Raw genomic sequence first — 14,693 nt, forward strand, 5'->3', positions numbered from 1 at the left:
GAACCCACGACCCTTTGGTGCATAGGAGAATGCTCTAACCAACCAGACCACACCAGCCAGGGCGAGCAGCTGGTGGAGTTTGTAAAGACCACTGGGGAGCGGATTGTAACAGCACAGTGGGGAGAGGATTGTAAAAGGACAACATCAGATATGGATGAGGCAGTGGACATTTGTTTCACGCGTTATCCAGGTGAAATGTCATGGTAACTTGATCAAGGTGATGAAGAGCACTTTAAGAGATATAATAGAGTGGTGATGGATTAGGTAGAAAAGCTTTCAGTAAATGTCAGTGGTTCCAGGGTTGCCCAGTTGTTTTTGGGGCTGTGTTACTTAGTGACATAAATAAGTCTGTGGCTTGGTAAGCCTGGAAGTGAGTACCTTACTTGGATGTTGTACATGTTGTTTAGCATCAGAGAAAGATAACTCTGTTCACCTTTAAAAATGAGGTTAAAATATCTTAAACATTGAATATTAATTTGTATTTGTCACATTAATAGCTAAATTTTGCTGTTTCTTGTGAGATAGTCACCTGGCATCTATTAAAATTAATTAAAGTGGGTCATATTAGAATTCTTGTTTATGGAAGAGAATATTGAGGGTCAGAGTAGTTCAAAAATTAGGTCAAGGTTTTATAAGTAAGAGTAGGAGTGTAGTTAGGAATCACACCCAGACTGTTTAGTATTTGAGTTCAAGTTCATAACAACCAAGGCTACATCTTCCTACTCCCAAAGAAATTCTATTTGGCTCTTTTCTATCTTGACTGATGTGCTAATACTCATACTTTGCTTTCATCAATGTTGCCAGATCTTGATTAACTCTAGTTTCTTTTCTATCAAAAAAATTCTTTAGATTTTCAAATGCAAAGGGATTCATAAATTCAGCCAAACTTCTGCTTTCAGTTATAAGTGTTTCTCCTTGACTTAGCTACAAAGAAATCCCACAAATGAATTTGTAACAAACCTCTCTTATTTGTGTGCTGATAATTCAATTTGAAAGAAAGCAAAAAAGAAGGAAACTTTTATTTTTTCGACTCATTAATCCTCACAAAGCATGTCCTACTAGGACACTGCAGAGTACTTTAAACCAGGTCATTTTAACTAAACATAAATACAGAACAAATTGGATGTCCCCTCGGGCCTTTGAACTGACTTGAATCTAAGATTGTACCCAGGCCTTTGGTTTTATCTGTGCATGTTCTTGGAGTGGAGCCAGATTCTCAGCAGAAACACACATTTGCAGGAATAGGACCAGCTGCAAAAGGTTTTGAAACTATGAACACTAGCACCATATAAAAGCTGAAAAACACAGATGGTCTCTGAGCTATAATTTCTTGACATCTCCAAAGGCTCATGTGTGTGCCTACACTACTCACTGCTATGGGGATGCTGGAAAGAAAGTTAGCTTTGGAGCTTGACTGGCTTTGCTGTCTGGTCTGCCATTCAGTTGTGGCCAATTGATGACGTTTATCCTCAGGTTTATCAGACCTTAATGGGTTTTGTGTGTTCCTGGAATAGAGCAGAATATCAACATATATAGTTTTGTTCTTGTTTTCTTGACTTTGCATTACAGTGTTCAGAAGTATATCCTTCTGGATATTCATTTCTTTAATCAGTTTTAAAGTTATTTCTCCTTCTATAGCTTTCTTGCCTCTTCCAGTGAGAAATAGCCTTCACCATAGCTGTCATTTCAATGGCTGTATCATTTTGCACCATCGTTGTATAGACGGCTCATCTTTTACAGCAAATAAAGCATTCTGATTTGTAGAGCATCAATGAAATAATCTTTCAAATTTAGTCAAGCTGGAGTGATATTGCCTCAAGTACCAAATTCCAAAAAGACTGGAAAGGTTTTGGTGTTAAATGTGTGTATGCGTGTGTGTGTGGGGGGGGGGGGGGGGGGGCGGGGGCGGGGGAGAGGGGGTTTTCCTAAGTCTTATGAAAAGAAATGTATATAAACAGTTCAATTGGGAAAGACATAATAGATTTGTTCTTTCAGGTATGAAGGTGGAAAAGGTCTCTTGCCATGTGGTGTCTTCTGAATTGAGGCATATTTATGGATTTTTGTTTAAGATTAGCTTATCTCACTGACTTCTACAACTATGTCCTGTAATTTCAATATGCTTCCCAGTTTAAGGCCAAGTCATTACCCTGAGGCCAGAAATAGAGAGGGTACCATGTCTTGCGTCAGCAATGTCAACATCCCCCTCAAGCCTACCTGTTTATAACACACATAACAAATGACAAGCGTCAACTTTGGAAGACTACAGAGGAAAGAATTTAAATTAAACTATAGAAAGCCTCTCTACTTTCTTTTTCTGGGTTTTGAGCTAAGTGGGGTGCTGAAAATGCAGACTAAGGTATACCAGAAGCCTTTCAAATCTGTCCAATAATTCACAGTCATATAATAACTTAAGACACCTGAACCAATATTGATTAAAAACACTGGCTTCCTGCTGTACTGAGTGTTCTGGGGGTTAACAGAACTTTCTAGCATATGCAAAAAACATTCACAGCTGAAACCCTGGGACATAGAAGACTTTCAAAATCTGATGAATTATATGCCAACCCAAGGCCCTTGTAGCAGCAGACTAGCTCACACTTAGAGGATAAATCAAAGCATTAATCGCTCTTGCCAGTAAAGCAGGTGTTTTGACTGCCTTATGGTTCATTTTCATGCAAAAGGTTGTGGGATTCAGAAATCACAAGAGAAGGCAAATAAATGGAGTGATAGGACTGATCCCACCAGGCAAGGAGGCCCAAATCAGCTGTGTTTGAATATTAGGAAATATACCTAATAGCAGTGCCTCCTTAAACTCTAGCTCTCTTCCCCCTCCTCCTCCTCTTTTCCTCTCTCTCTCTCTCTCTCTCTCTCTCTCTCTCTCTCTCTCTCTCCCCTTTCATGATAAAGTATTCTGGCAACAATAGAAGGTTTACAGTGCTAAACAACCATGTTGCACAGGACTTGGCAAAAGGATTTTTGTTTTTAAATGATTTTAAAACAGGAGATACAAACTGTGTCATCTGGTTCCAAGATGGAAGGGGAGGAGGAGGAGAAGCAAATTCTCCATCCCACTCTCATTTCAAAATTTAATGATGGCAGATAATATCATCAAAAAGTTCTGAGAACATAAACAACTCTTAAGATATTGGTCTATTAGAGACTTTATATTTTACTAGAGGCCCAGTGCATGGATTCATGCACCGGTGGGGTCCCTCAGCCTGGCCTGCGGGGGTAGGGCCAAAACTGGCTCTCTGACATCCCCTGAGGGGGTCCCAGATTGCGAGCTGGCGGTTCTCTGGTGATATACTCCAGAATTGGGCTCCCTCCTCTCTTCTCCCAATATTATGTCACACTCCCTCTGTATCTGTCTCGCTTCTTTCTTCTCATTTCACCCTAAGTTTGGCGGTAACTGAGGATTTATGGGCATTTAGCTGCAAAATGCAATTATTTAGCAAACAAGATTTACTTAGCCTGGAATTTAGTCGGCCTTGGGCAAGACCCTGCTCAATATCAGGCTCCTGCACAGGCCCTTCTGCCCAGGTAGAGTCCTGTGGAGGTGAGAACCTCCTTCTTCCCACCTGAGCTCCTTCTTCACCTCTTCCCCTACCTGGAGGTTGCCTGCTGGCGCTACTGTCCACCCAGAAGGAGGGAAGCCATGGCCAGTTTCCCAGCCAAGAGTGTTAGCGGGAAAATTCACTGCCTCCAGTGGAAATCGATATTACGTGGATGGGCCGGTGCGGGGTGCCAGACATCGATGCTGCATCCAGTAGGTCCTACATGTCTCATCATTTAGCTAATTGAGTCAAAAAGTTTCTGTAAGGGCTAGGTCCATGACCTCTGCAATGGGCTAGAGGCCCGGTGGAGAGCCAGACCCGAAGTGGGGAGCCTATGGGCAAGAGGCCTGGTGCACGATTCATGCACTGGTGGGGTCCCTTGGCCTGGCCTGCGGGAATGGGCTGAAACAGGGTCTCTGACATCCCCTGAGAGGTCTCGGATTGCAAGAGGGCAGTTCTCCGGTGACGCAGGCTCCCTCCTCTCTGGTTCCGGGTGAATCACCCGAGAACCACAGTTGCCAAGAAACCACAGCTCAGCAGCTCCTGCATTAGTGTCTGCCCCCTGGTGGTCAGTGTGCATCATAACTACCAGTTGGATGGTCAGAAGGTCGGCTGGTTGGCTGGTCACTTAGGCTTTTATCTATATAAATAGTGTGGCTGAATTTGGAAAAATAATTTAAAACTTGAATATTTTCAAATTTATGGTTAATCTGACATCTCATAGAAAAGCAATTTTGATTTCTTACTTTGGAATTTTGCTAGATTTTATAAGTGTATAGTCATTGATGTAGTAAAGAAGTTGAAAAACATAACTAAAATTACAGTTGTAAAGTCTCTAGTAGATGTTATGGTTTTTATTCTGTATAGTAGCATACTTTTGGATAAATTCCAAAACTACATGACAACTAGTTAATAGGCAACTATTGATGCTGGTGCATTTACATTATGAAAGCTATTCGAAGCACTTTATCTGTGCAGTATGTGGCAAATAATGTTATCATCTCCATAAGGAAACAGGCACAGAGAGGATAAGTAATTTGTTCTAATTCTAGAGCCTGTAGGCTCATCTGTAACACTCTCCTGCCTCTAGATAGTAACTTATTAGATTCCTGGACCTCAATATTAATATTTTGAATTTTTACACTAAATATATAGGTCGTTTACAATAAAGATCTTTTTAAAGAAAGCAAGCTGAGTAAGAAGTTAATTTCGTAAGCCAAATTATGTTTCCCACATGACTTTACATAGAACCTCTAGTTCATAATGTAGAATATAATCTTGCTAGAGAGTTCATAATATCTTTCCTAATAACAATTCTTAAAGAAAACCTAATCATTTTCTCATTTTTCTGAGTGTTCTAGAACCTATGGTTCAGGAACAGGAGGTGGCCTTGAGTGAAATAAAGCTTAAAGGTGGTTTGGCGAACACATTAGCTCAACTTTCAATCCGATATAAATCTTGATTAATTTCTATGTTATAGGCTGGCAAGAACTACGAGGATGAGATTTGTATGCAGACTTCTAGAACTGTAAATGTCCAAGGGGATGAAATTGGTCACATCCTCGGGAAGTCCCTTAGTGCCACACAGGCATTCTATATGAGGAATCTGCTCAAAGCCAGGAATTTGCTTGTTGAATGTACATCCCCAGAGCAAAAGTAAAGTTGCTCACATAATACAAATGTTTTGTGATTTTAGGTTAGGAATACACCACACATCCCTCACAACAAAAGGGAGACGGAATTCTTGAGTTGGAGTGATTTCTTCTGGTGTTAGTATTTCACCTTTCATTACCATCTAATGGTTGATGAACCCCCTTTGATTGACACATTAGTTTTAGAGTTGTAAATACATAATATCCAATCATACAGTGATCATGTCTTACTGGTCTGATACATTTTGGCTCCTTTCAAAAGAATTCTTAACACAAGCATTCATGGAAAGAACTCAGAGTTCCCTGTTCAAATCACCTTTAATTGAAATTGAATATGAAGTTTAGATCTTATGTACTTGTGCATTTTTCTGAGAACATGATCTATAAATTGCATATTTTTAGAGAATATATGTTTCAAAAAGTAAGAAAACCTAATGCAGTAATTTTGTAAAACTCTGCTCTTAACCATTTATTCTGTGTTACTAATACATTATAACCCCCTTGAGGGCAGTCTAATGGTGGTCCATTAAGAAGAGACTGCAGTTATTGTTAATAGTGATTTTTCTTTTTTTACTGATGAATAAAAGCAGACAGATATGCTTTCTCTATTTTTTTACTGTGATAAGATGTACATAACATTTTGCTATTTTAAGCATTGAAAGTGTCCAATTCAGTGGTATTAAGTATATTCACATTGTTCTGCAAACATCACCACCATCCATCTCCAAAATATCATCACAAGAGATTATTTTAAAAAAACCAACACTTTGATAGCATTCCAAGTTTTAAGTATGAAATAAATGAACCTTGTTATTTTGGTTAAAATCATGATTTCCTAACTGATTTTAGTGTTTGTTCTTCTGCCAAATAAAGTTTATTCTCATGTATAAATTATTTCTGAGATTGTATTATAAGATGGCCCAATATGAACACTTATTTTTAAAAAATGTTTAAATTGAGCTCAGTTTAAACTAACACTAAGCATGGATATTTTTCTAATAATTTAAAAAGTCAGAATATGACTATGGTTTTAAGAAAAATTCATTCTTTGATTAAAAAACAAAGACAAAGATGAGAGTATATTAATTTGAAAAGTCTAAGAGACTTACATGTCTTCAATTAGCATTATTTGGTATCCTACATCTTTACTCTATATTAAAATTTTATAAGTATATAAAGTTTTAATATCTAATCTGATTGAATTACACAATGGATTCTTATTTAAAAACAAAAAAAGTCTTTTTTTACTAACAAAAATACTGTAATTACAAAAAATGTAAAATATAAATAAAAGTGGAAAGTAAGGGTAAAAGCCATAAGCCTGTCCACACTATCTAAAAGTGTACTTACTTTTAGGTGACATGGTTACAATTTTTAAAAATGATATTTTTATAAAAATTGTATCTTAACTTGTGTGCTTAAACCTCATATTTTAAGTCAAAATTTAAAATTCATATTCACACATTGATGTTAAATTATTTTAAAGTGTGCTATGGACACAGCTACACAAATTGTTTTTCTTCATTCATTTAACAAATATTTATTAAAACACATAATGTGTCCTTCTACTGTAATTAGTACAGAAAACATACCCACTCTCTTTATTGTTTATATAGCACAGAAAATATGGATGTAAAGAGAACAGATCAAGCATTAGTTGACAATTTATGATAATGAATTGAAAGCCACCCCGAGGACTTATGGCAGCGTATTTATTTCTAAATATGATTTAGAATGCTTTCACAGGATTGCACGTGGACACTTCCCACAATTAAGGTTGGTCAGGAAAATGATTTGGAAATTTGCTCTTCTAGAGCATGTGCCAGAGAATAGCTTTTAAGATATAAGCTTCAGGGAACTACTGTGATGCCTCAGCATTTGTTTTTACAGATAGTCTTTCTGCAATTACATTAGCTTTGTAACTTTATTTTTATGCAAAGGCAAATTGGTCAGAGCTATAGAAAACAGAGTTCCTAACTCTACAAATAATCTCTGTAAATAATGCATCTAGGTAAATTAAAATGTGAGTTGTGGGAGTATAGGACAGACATACATTGATTTTTCTTCTAAATTTGAACATTCAGGGAGTAATATACATGTATTAAGAATATTAATATGAATGACAATCCATCCAACTGGGCTTTTTCTAGCAACATTAATAGCCAATTTCAAACTAAAGATGTCATATATTCTTAACAGAAAATTTTATTTTGGGAAGGAAAGAATGATCAAGAACAGTTTAAAAAATATTTACAAATGTTTGGCTTTCTTATAAGAAAATAAAAATCTTTGAATAAAAGCACCAGTTCTCTAGGGGTATGAAAATCTTAAGTAGATTACATTCACAGCAGCCTGCATTTCTCACCGCTATATACCTGCTTCAATGCCTATAATTGTTGACTTACTGAACCAAGAACAATTCAGAGACTGTGTTGTGGGCCAAACAAATACCCCACATTCTAGTTTTTAAATTGGGTCTAATGATAGCCACACATAGCAGTTTAATCAAAAACATTTAGCAGATACAGCTACTAGTCTGTGAAATTGAATGTTAGCTGTTGACTGCCATCAGTTTTGTCTAGGGCAGAAAGGAGAGAACAAAAAGTAATGTACCCTGTATACTAAACGAAGAACCGCCAGTTCTATCTCTGTATTCATTTCCTAGGGTAACTGTAACCAGTCACACTAACTTCCTATCTTAAATAACCAAACACTCCTTATCATTTTGGAAGCTGGAAGTCCAGAATCAATGTGTCGACAGGCTGTGCTCCCCCCCAGAGGCTCCAAAAAAAATCCTGGAAGCTGGAAGATGCAAAAAAAACTCTTCCAAGTTCTGGTGACTCCAGGCGCTCATGAGCTTCTAGCTGCAGAGCTCCAATTTCTGCCTCTCTCTTCACATGGCCCTTTCCTCTTCTCCGTATCTTCTTTTTAACTGTCTCTTCTAAGGACACTTGTCATTGGATTTAGTGATACAAATAATCCAAGATGATCCATCAAAATTCTTCACTTAATTGCATCTGTAAAGACTCTTCAGTAAGTTCACCGTTACAGGTTCTAGGGGTCAGGATGTGGCCATATCTTTTGGGGAAACTAAGGCAACTTCTATCACTACCCAGACTGTTACATTAGGCAATATATGAATTTAATAGTCATGCTACATTGTCTTTTGTAATGGCTACCTGCCTGTCTTCTCCAAGACAGTGTGGTATGCGCAACTAAATTGTTAAATGATAACAATAATAACTGCAGTAATTAATATATATTGAATTTCATTATGTACAGAACACTGTTTTTTTTAAACGTATTTTCTCCTCACAGCTCCATCAATTAAGTATTATTATGCCAATTTTCCAGATTCAGGAAATAAAGACATACAGATGTAAAGTGATTTGTTCAATTTACATAGAGGAGGAGATGTGATTTGAATCCAAGCAAGCTGACTTCACAACTCTTACTCTTCACATCTACATTTTGTAGCATTTTAGGTAATGTAACTTGAAGATTATCTAGGGCGAAAAATTGTATTCCTCTTCATACACTCAGATCTCCAAAATTCATAAAGTTTGAGACCACAATACCTTTATTAAACTTTACCTTGAGAATTAGCCACTATATTTCAACTATGGATAATATTGAAATATCTTAGAATCCAGAGCTAGAAGTGTCATTTTATTATATATGGAGAAAGAAACTTTTACAAAAGCAGAGCCCTAAGTTAATAAAAGTTACAGAGTAAATGAGAAATTCTGGAGAAATAAATCAGTCTCTGGCCTGATGTAGAAGCCAGTATTCCTTCTCTTTGTATTTTCTTTAAAAAAAAATAAATAAAGGGAAGGGAAAAAACACTTACTTTTTATAGTCAGAGGGAATGTGGCAGGCTTTTTGCCCCTACGACTTAACCAATATGCACCTCATTGCATACCCTCAAATGTACAACGTGACATTAACAATTCCCATCAAGAGGCGGGGTCAGTGTTACCTCCCCTGAGCCTGGGTGGAACTTCTATCTCAACCAATATGGCAGAAGTGATGCTCTGTGTGTTTTGAAGCTAAGTATTAAAGGCAATACAGCTTCTACTATCAGTTCTTGCTCTCTCTCTCTCTCTTTCCACCCAACCCCATCTCCCCGCCCCTCTCTTTCTTTTCCTTTCAGGTGGCCATCTACTGTTAGACATATTATCTAAAGAGCCTTCAGATAATACCAGTCCCAAGTCTTTCAGTTTTCTCCCAGACAGAGAAGCCATTCTTACTGTTAAAAGTTCTTGGACCACAGAACCACGAGAAGTATTAAAAGGATCATTGTTGTTTTAAGCTACTAACTTTTGGGATAAGTTATTACACAACATTAGATAATTAACATAGAGAAATATATCACCATGCCATTTTCCCCATCTATATATATAAAAGGATAATATGCAGTGTCCCCTCAGGAGTTTGGGAGAATGGAAATTTAATCACATGTTATGATATGTGCTGACCACCAGGGGTGGCGCAGAACATGGCAGGTGACCAGCAGCTGCAGCAGGGTGCTAAGGGAGTGAGGGAAGGAGGAGGCAGGGAGGTGGGGGGAACCTTGAGGTGGTGGCTCATGGGCAGTGGCAAGGAATGGAGGAGGTGGAGAGGCGGGGAGGTGGGGAACCTGATCGACCCTGATTGCCGGCCAGGCCTAGGGACGCTACCCAGCATGAATTTTGTGCACTGGGCCTCTAGTATTACATATTAGTCTTTATCTTTCACTTATCAGTTTTCTTTTTTAAAAAAATCAGGTTTCTATTATGTATAGCCTTTAATGCATTCAAGAAATATTTATTTAGCATTTTCTATGTACGAGGCCTATGGTAGCCTCTTATGACATGGTGATAAAGAAGACAAAATCCCTGCTATTACAGAGCTTCCATTCTTGTTGGTAGAAATACAGTTCCTCCTTTGACTCTACAGTAGTACATACCTAAATCCAGAAACATTGTGCAGATTCTGCCACCAAGTAGAATATTCTAGTCATGTTTTGTGTCCTAGGTCAAGTTTCCAAGGAGCAGAGCCCAAGAGGTATATTTGTGTGTAATTTATTAAGGAAATCTTCCAGGAAGACCCACAAAGGGAGATGAAGAAACAGGAAAGGGAGGCAAAAGAAGCCAAGCAACGGTTCAGGTTTCAGACCATGCCTCAGCTCAGCCTCAGCTCAGCCTCAGCTCAGCCTCAGCCTCAGCCTCAGCTTGATTCTGCAGAGAAGGTCTCTGGGTACATCTGCACTAAAGAACTTATCTTTCTCAGAAGCATAAGAGCTGGGCCTTTATGCTCTTTCATCAATCACTCATCTTAAAGGGGTGTAAACTGCCAGGGACTTCTGGATTTTTCTGTATTTGGACAATGTAATAACAGCAATGCAAGAGAAGTTTTTGGAAGAGACTATAGCACAATGAAGCCAGAAAAAAGATACACATAAATGATAAAAGTTGATCTCAAGGGATCTGGAATGAGCATGGATATCGTCTCCTTAATTAATTGAGTATAAATTTGGAGGACAGAAAAGGAAATATATTTACAGAATAAAACCTGTAGAAATAAAATTGAGAATGAGGAATATAAATACAGCATCAATCTGCCAGAAAGTAAAATATTTTGCACCTTCATAAGGAAGACATAATTTGAGACCCAAAGTATATTTATTGCTCCATGGATGATTCTGTTCCTTTATTTTTTACTTAAATTTATTTAATAATATAATATGGCCTTAATTTTCAAGTTGAGTCAAAAATAATATAGATAGATGCAGGGGCAAGGCAAGGAGTACATCCACGCTCCTGTGTACTAGGGGTATTGTTCGTTCTTTTTCCAGTTTGGACTAGGCATAGGTAGTTCTGATTATGGTTAGTTTAACTTCTGCTACTGCTACACATCAACTCCTTTCCACACCAAAATTTTTTACCTCTCCATAATCTATGCGCAAGCAAAACTGGCTCCTCTTTTGTTCTGCATACCCGGGATAAGGAGGGGGACCTCCGAAAGTGTGTTATGCATTTATTTACTTATTTTAATGGGGGGTAGTTGTTGTTTTTTAAATCCAAGGCAAATTTAAATTGAGAGGTAGTAACTGAGTATAGAATATTGAGAAATGACCTATAACTAGCTTCATTGGTTTCCAACTCTTCCTGCAGTATGGTAAGAATAAGGCTCAATACTAATATTAGGAATTCATTTGAATTTCCAACCAATGGCCTTACCCATGGTCTTTGCTTGCTTTAATGAATGAAAAAAAATCTTTGTGTCTGACTTTATTGAATGACAAAGAGTTTTATTTGACTATTCATTTGCATCCAAATTAAAAAGAATATATCAATAAAAATCAGTCAGTTCATAAATCCAAGCACAACAGATGGAGCTTAGTGTGACTAAATACACGTAGTTGTGTGAGTTAGCTATGGCTGCTCAAAGGATGGCCACGGTTTTTGTGGGGCAGGAGAGTAGCATGGCTTTCCTGGGAGCTATGCTTTAGCACTCACAGTGCAGCCAGGACTGCGTCTCACCTGACGCTCAATTGAGGAGGGTCCATATCTAAGCGTTAAGTGGTTTTCAGCAGGATTCAGTCCAATGTGTGCTGAGCAGTTGAACACCTCAGCTCCTTCCTTGCTGTCACCTGGAGGCCTCCTCAGTTCGCTGCCTCTTAGGCTTCTCCCTATTGCTTGTTCCTTCACCAAAGCCAGCAAGAGCCGAGAGAAAGTGTCCACTAGCAAGACGGAAGATACAATCTTAGGTAACTTATTGTGGAAATAATACTCCATGTTCTTTAACATAGTCCACTGGTTAGCAACAAATCACAGATCCCACCTACGCTTAGGGAGAGGGGACCATACAGAAGCAAACACACAACAGAAAGCAGAGATCACTGGGAGCCACCTTGAGGTCTGTCCACCACATTAGTTTACATGGCGACATAATGTAAGAATGAATAACTTCCTTCAGTGAATAAAGCCGTTTTTCTGTTCTAAGAGTATAAAACCTAGTAATGAAAACATTAGCAGTACCATAAGCAGTAACTATTGTAGCACCTTCATAATAATAACTCATATACGGACACATTCTCATTTCTCTTATGAGGTATACATACATGCATAACTTCTGAGGGACCGAGCAGTACAAGCAAACCACCTGACTTATCCAAAATGACTGTTAAGCAAAGAAGGCTGATTAGCACTAAGTACCTGAGGCCTGGAACAGTATTGTTGGGGGAAATCAAGAGAGAGGAGCCGCAATTACATGGTTTTCCTGTTGCCCATCATAAGTTAAGGCTGTGTGAAATGGTGGGACTAGAATTCAGATTCTGGCAGAGAGATTCAGTCCCATGGTCTTACACAGCTTCATATGAGAGGAAGCACCGACAGTTCCACAGGCTTGATCAGGAGTGGCATCCCAACCTTGAGCTTGCAGCTCTGTGATGTGCTGTACAGTGGCTTCCAGCCCTGACCCATCTCCTCAGCACTTAACTAGAATGGATTATATTAGCACTTCGGTCTACAGTTGGTTTTAATAGAACAGAGTTCAGTTCCCAAATATTCTGCGAGAGGCCAATTCCTGCTTGGACATGTTAGTCCCTAACTCTCAGCCAACACCCCAGATGCCAAAGGATGACCTCCATGTTTCCCATCCCATCAGCAACCCTTACCATTTCAACCTGTGTTTGTTATTTGCTAACATGGCAATGTTGTACTTACTCATTGATATACTTGAATCTGAGTTCAGTTTAAAAGCAGATTATTTAGGTCATGTTTAGAAGGTGCCATATGATCTATTATTTCTTCTATATCTCTTCTTTTATGGAAGAATATTTTAATTTTAGAAGTTTTTATCATTCTCTATAAACTTATTAATTACCTAAATTTTATACTTTTTCTTTACATCCTTTCCCTTTTATCAGACTCTGCAATTTCTTCTAGAAGTGTTCTAATTTAACTTGAAAAATACCTCTCTCTAACTTTTTATTCCATTTTATTTCATAACTCTAGAAAATGCTTTTTTAATATATTTGTAGTGAGTGGAGTTAATTTATAGATAGGCGTGTTTTATTCTGAAGTTTCATTAGTTTCTGATAAACAGTACTGTTTTCAGTAAGTCCAAGAGATATACTTCCTATTCCAAGTTCTGTCTGAAGCCAGTAATACTGAAGAAAAATTCCAGTATATTTCTTTTTCTTTTTTTGTCTTTTCTAAAGGTTAATGGTCTAGTTTCTGAAATAACCATTTAGGAAATGTTAACGTTATGCTAATCCAAATTATTCTCCAAAATTCTGTCCTGAAATAACCTCTTGCCATTTTTATTCTATGCCTGCAAGAAACAACAACAACAACAACTAAGATTTCCATGGTGGGTCTTGCAAATGGGAAGAAAATGCATTAACTATATATCATGACACCAACTAAAGAAAAGTTAGGATTTTTTTATTTTCATTTTTTTGCTAGAGCTACTTTGGCATATATCTTGACTATTTCTTTTAACTGGAGAAAGTTAAAAGTAATGATTAGTTGTACACAGAGTGAGCCTTTTGCTTTGGTATTGATGCCAGAAGAAAACAAACCCACTTAGGAAACAAATGTTCAGATAAGCAACATGGGGCCTATGGATTGAGTGATAAAGTACAGCAGCCTTGACATGCAAAACTAAAGACCTGGTGACCTAGGGCTGGAGTGGAGTATAAATTTGAGGCGTTTGTTCTTTGGAAATTCATGAAAAAGAGATAAATGGATAGTGATCTTTTCACAAAGTTTCAGGGACCCAGAATATTAAGACAAAATATTGCCCTCAGAGAAAAGGTTAAATTTTCCAGATGGCTTAGCATTAAAATATGAGAGCAGGGAGGCAGAGGTTTTGACAATAATTGCCAACCACCCTTTTCTCTACTACTAGGCGATTTGTATTCTTCAGACATTTCCTGTCCAATTCTAAAGGCTAAATTCATTAACTGCTACCCGTTTTCTTTAGGCAAAAAAATAGGACTATGCATAATATTTGTTATTAATTTCTTCAACATATTGCTGCTTACATAATGTGTACTGTTCTCAAAAAGCAATTAGCCTTGGAAAACAACATTCTTTAAGTCAGTGCTTTTCAAACTATGCTAGTCCATGTCTCATTTTTAAAAACAGACGATAAAAATTAACAAGTAGACCTAGCCTCTCTTATCGTGATTTGAAATTTCTAATACGGATAATAAGTATTAGAATGCAACACCAAAAGATAAAATGTAAAATTTAACAAGAAACATATGAAATCTTCTTTGAAGAAAACTGTACACGCCACTGAGAAACACAAAAATAGACTTTCATCATAAGGAGAGAGACGCTCTTGGACAGGAAAATGCAACAGCATGAGAATGTTAGTTCTCCCTGAAATTAATCTATAAATATAATGTGACCCTAGTAAAAATAGCAACAACATATTTTTGGAAATTAAACAAACTATTTTCAAAGTTAAAATAGGAATGAAATAGTCAGAA

The sequence above is a fragment of the Myotis yumanensis genome, unplaced genomic scaffold (genome assembly GCF_028538775.1).
Source record: "Myotis yumanensis isolate MYYU_CA2020_CCGP unplaced genomic scaffold, mMyoYum1.0.hap1 SCAF_5, whole genome shotgun sequence".
NCBI lineage: Eukaryota > Metazoa > Chordata > Mammalia > Chiroptera > Vespertilionidae > Myotis > Myotis yumanensis.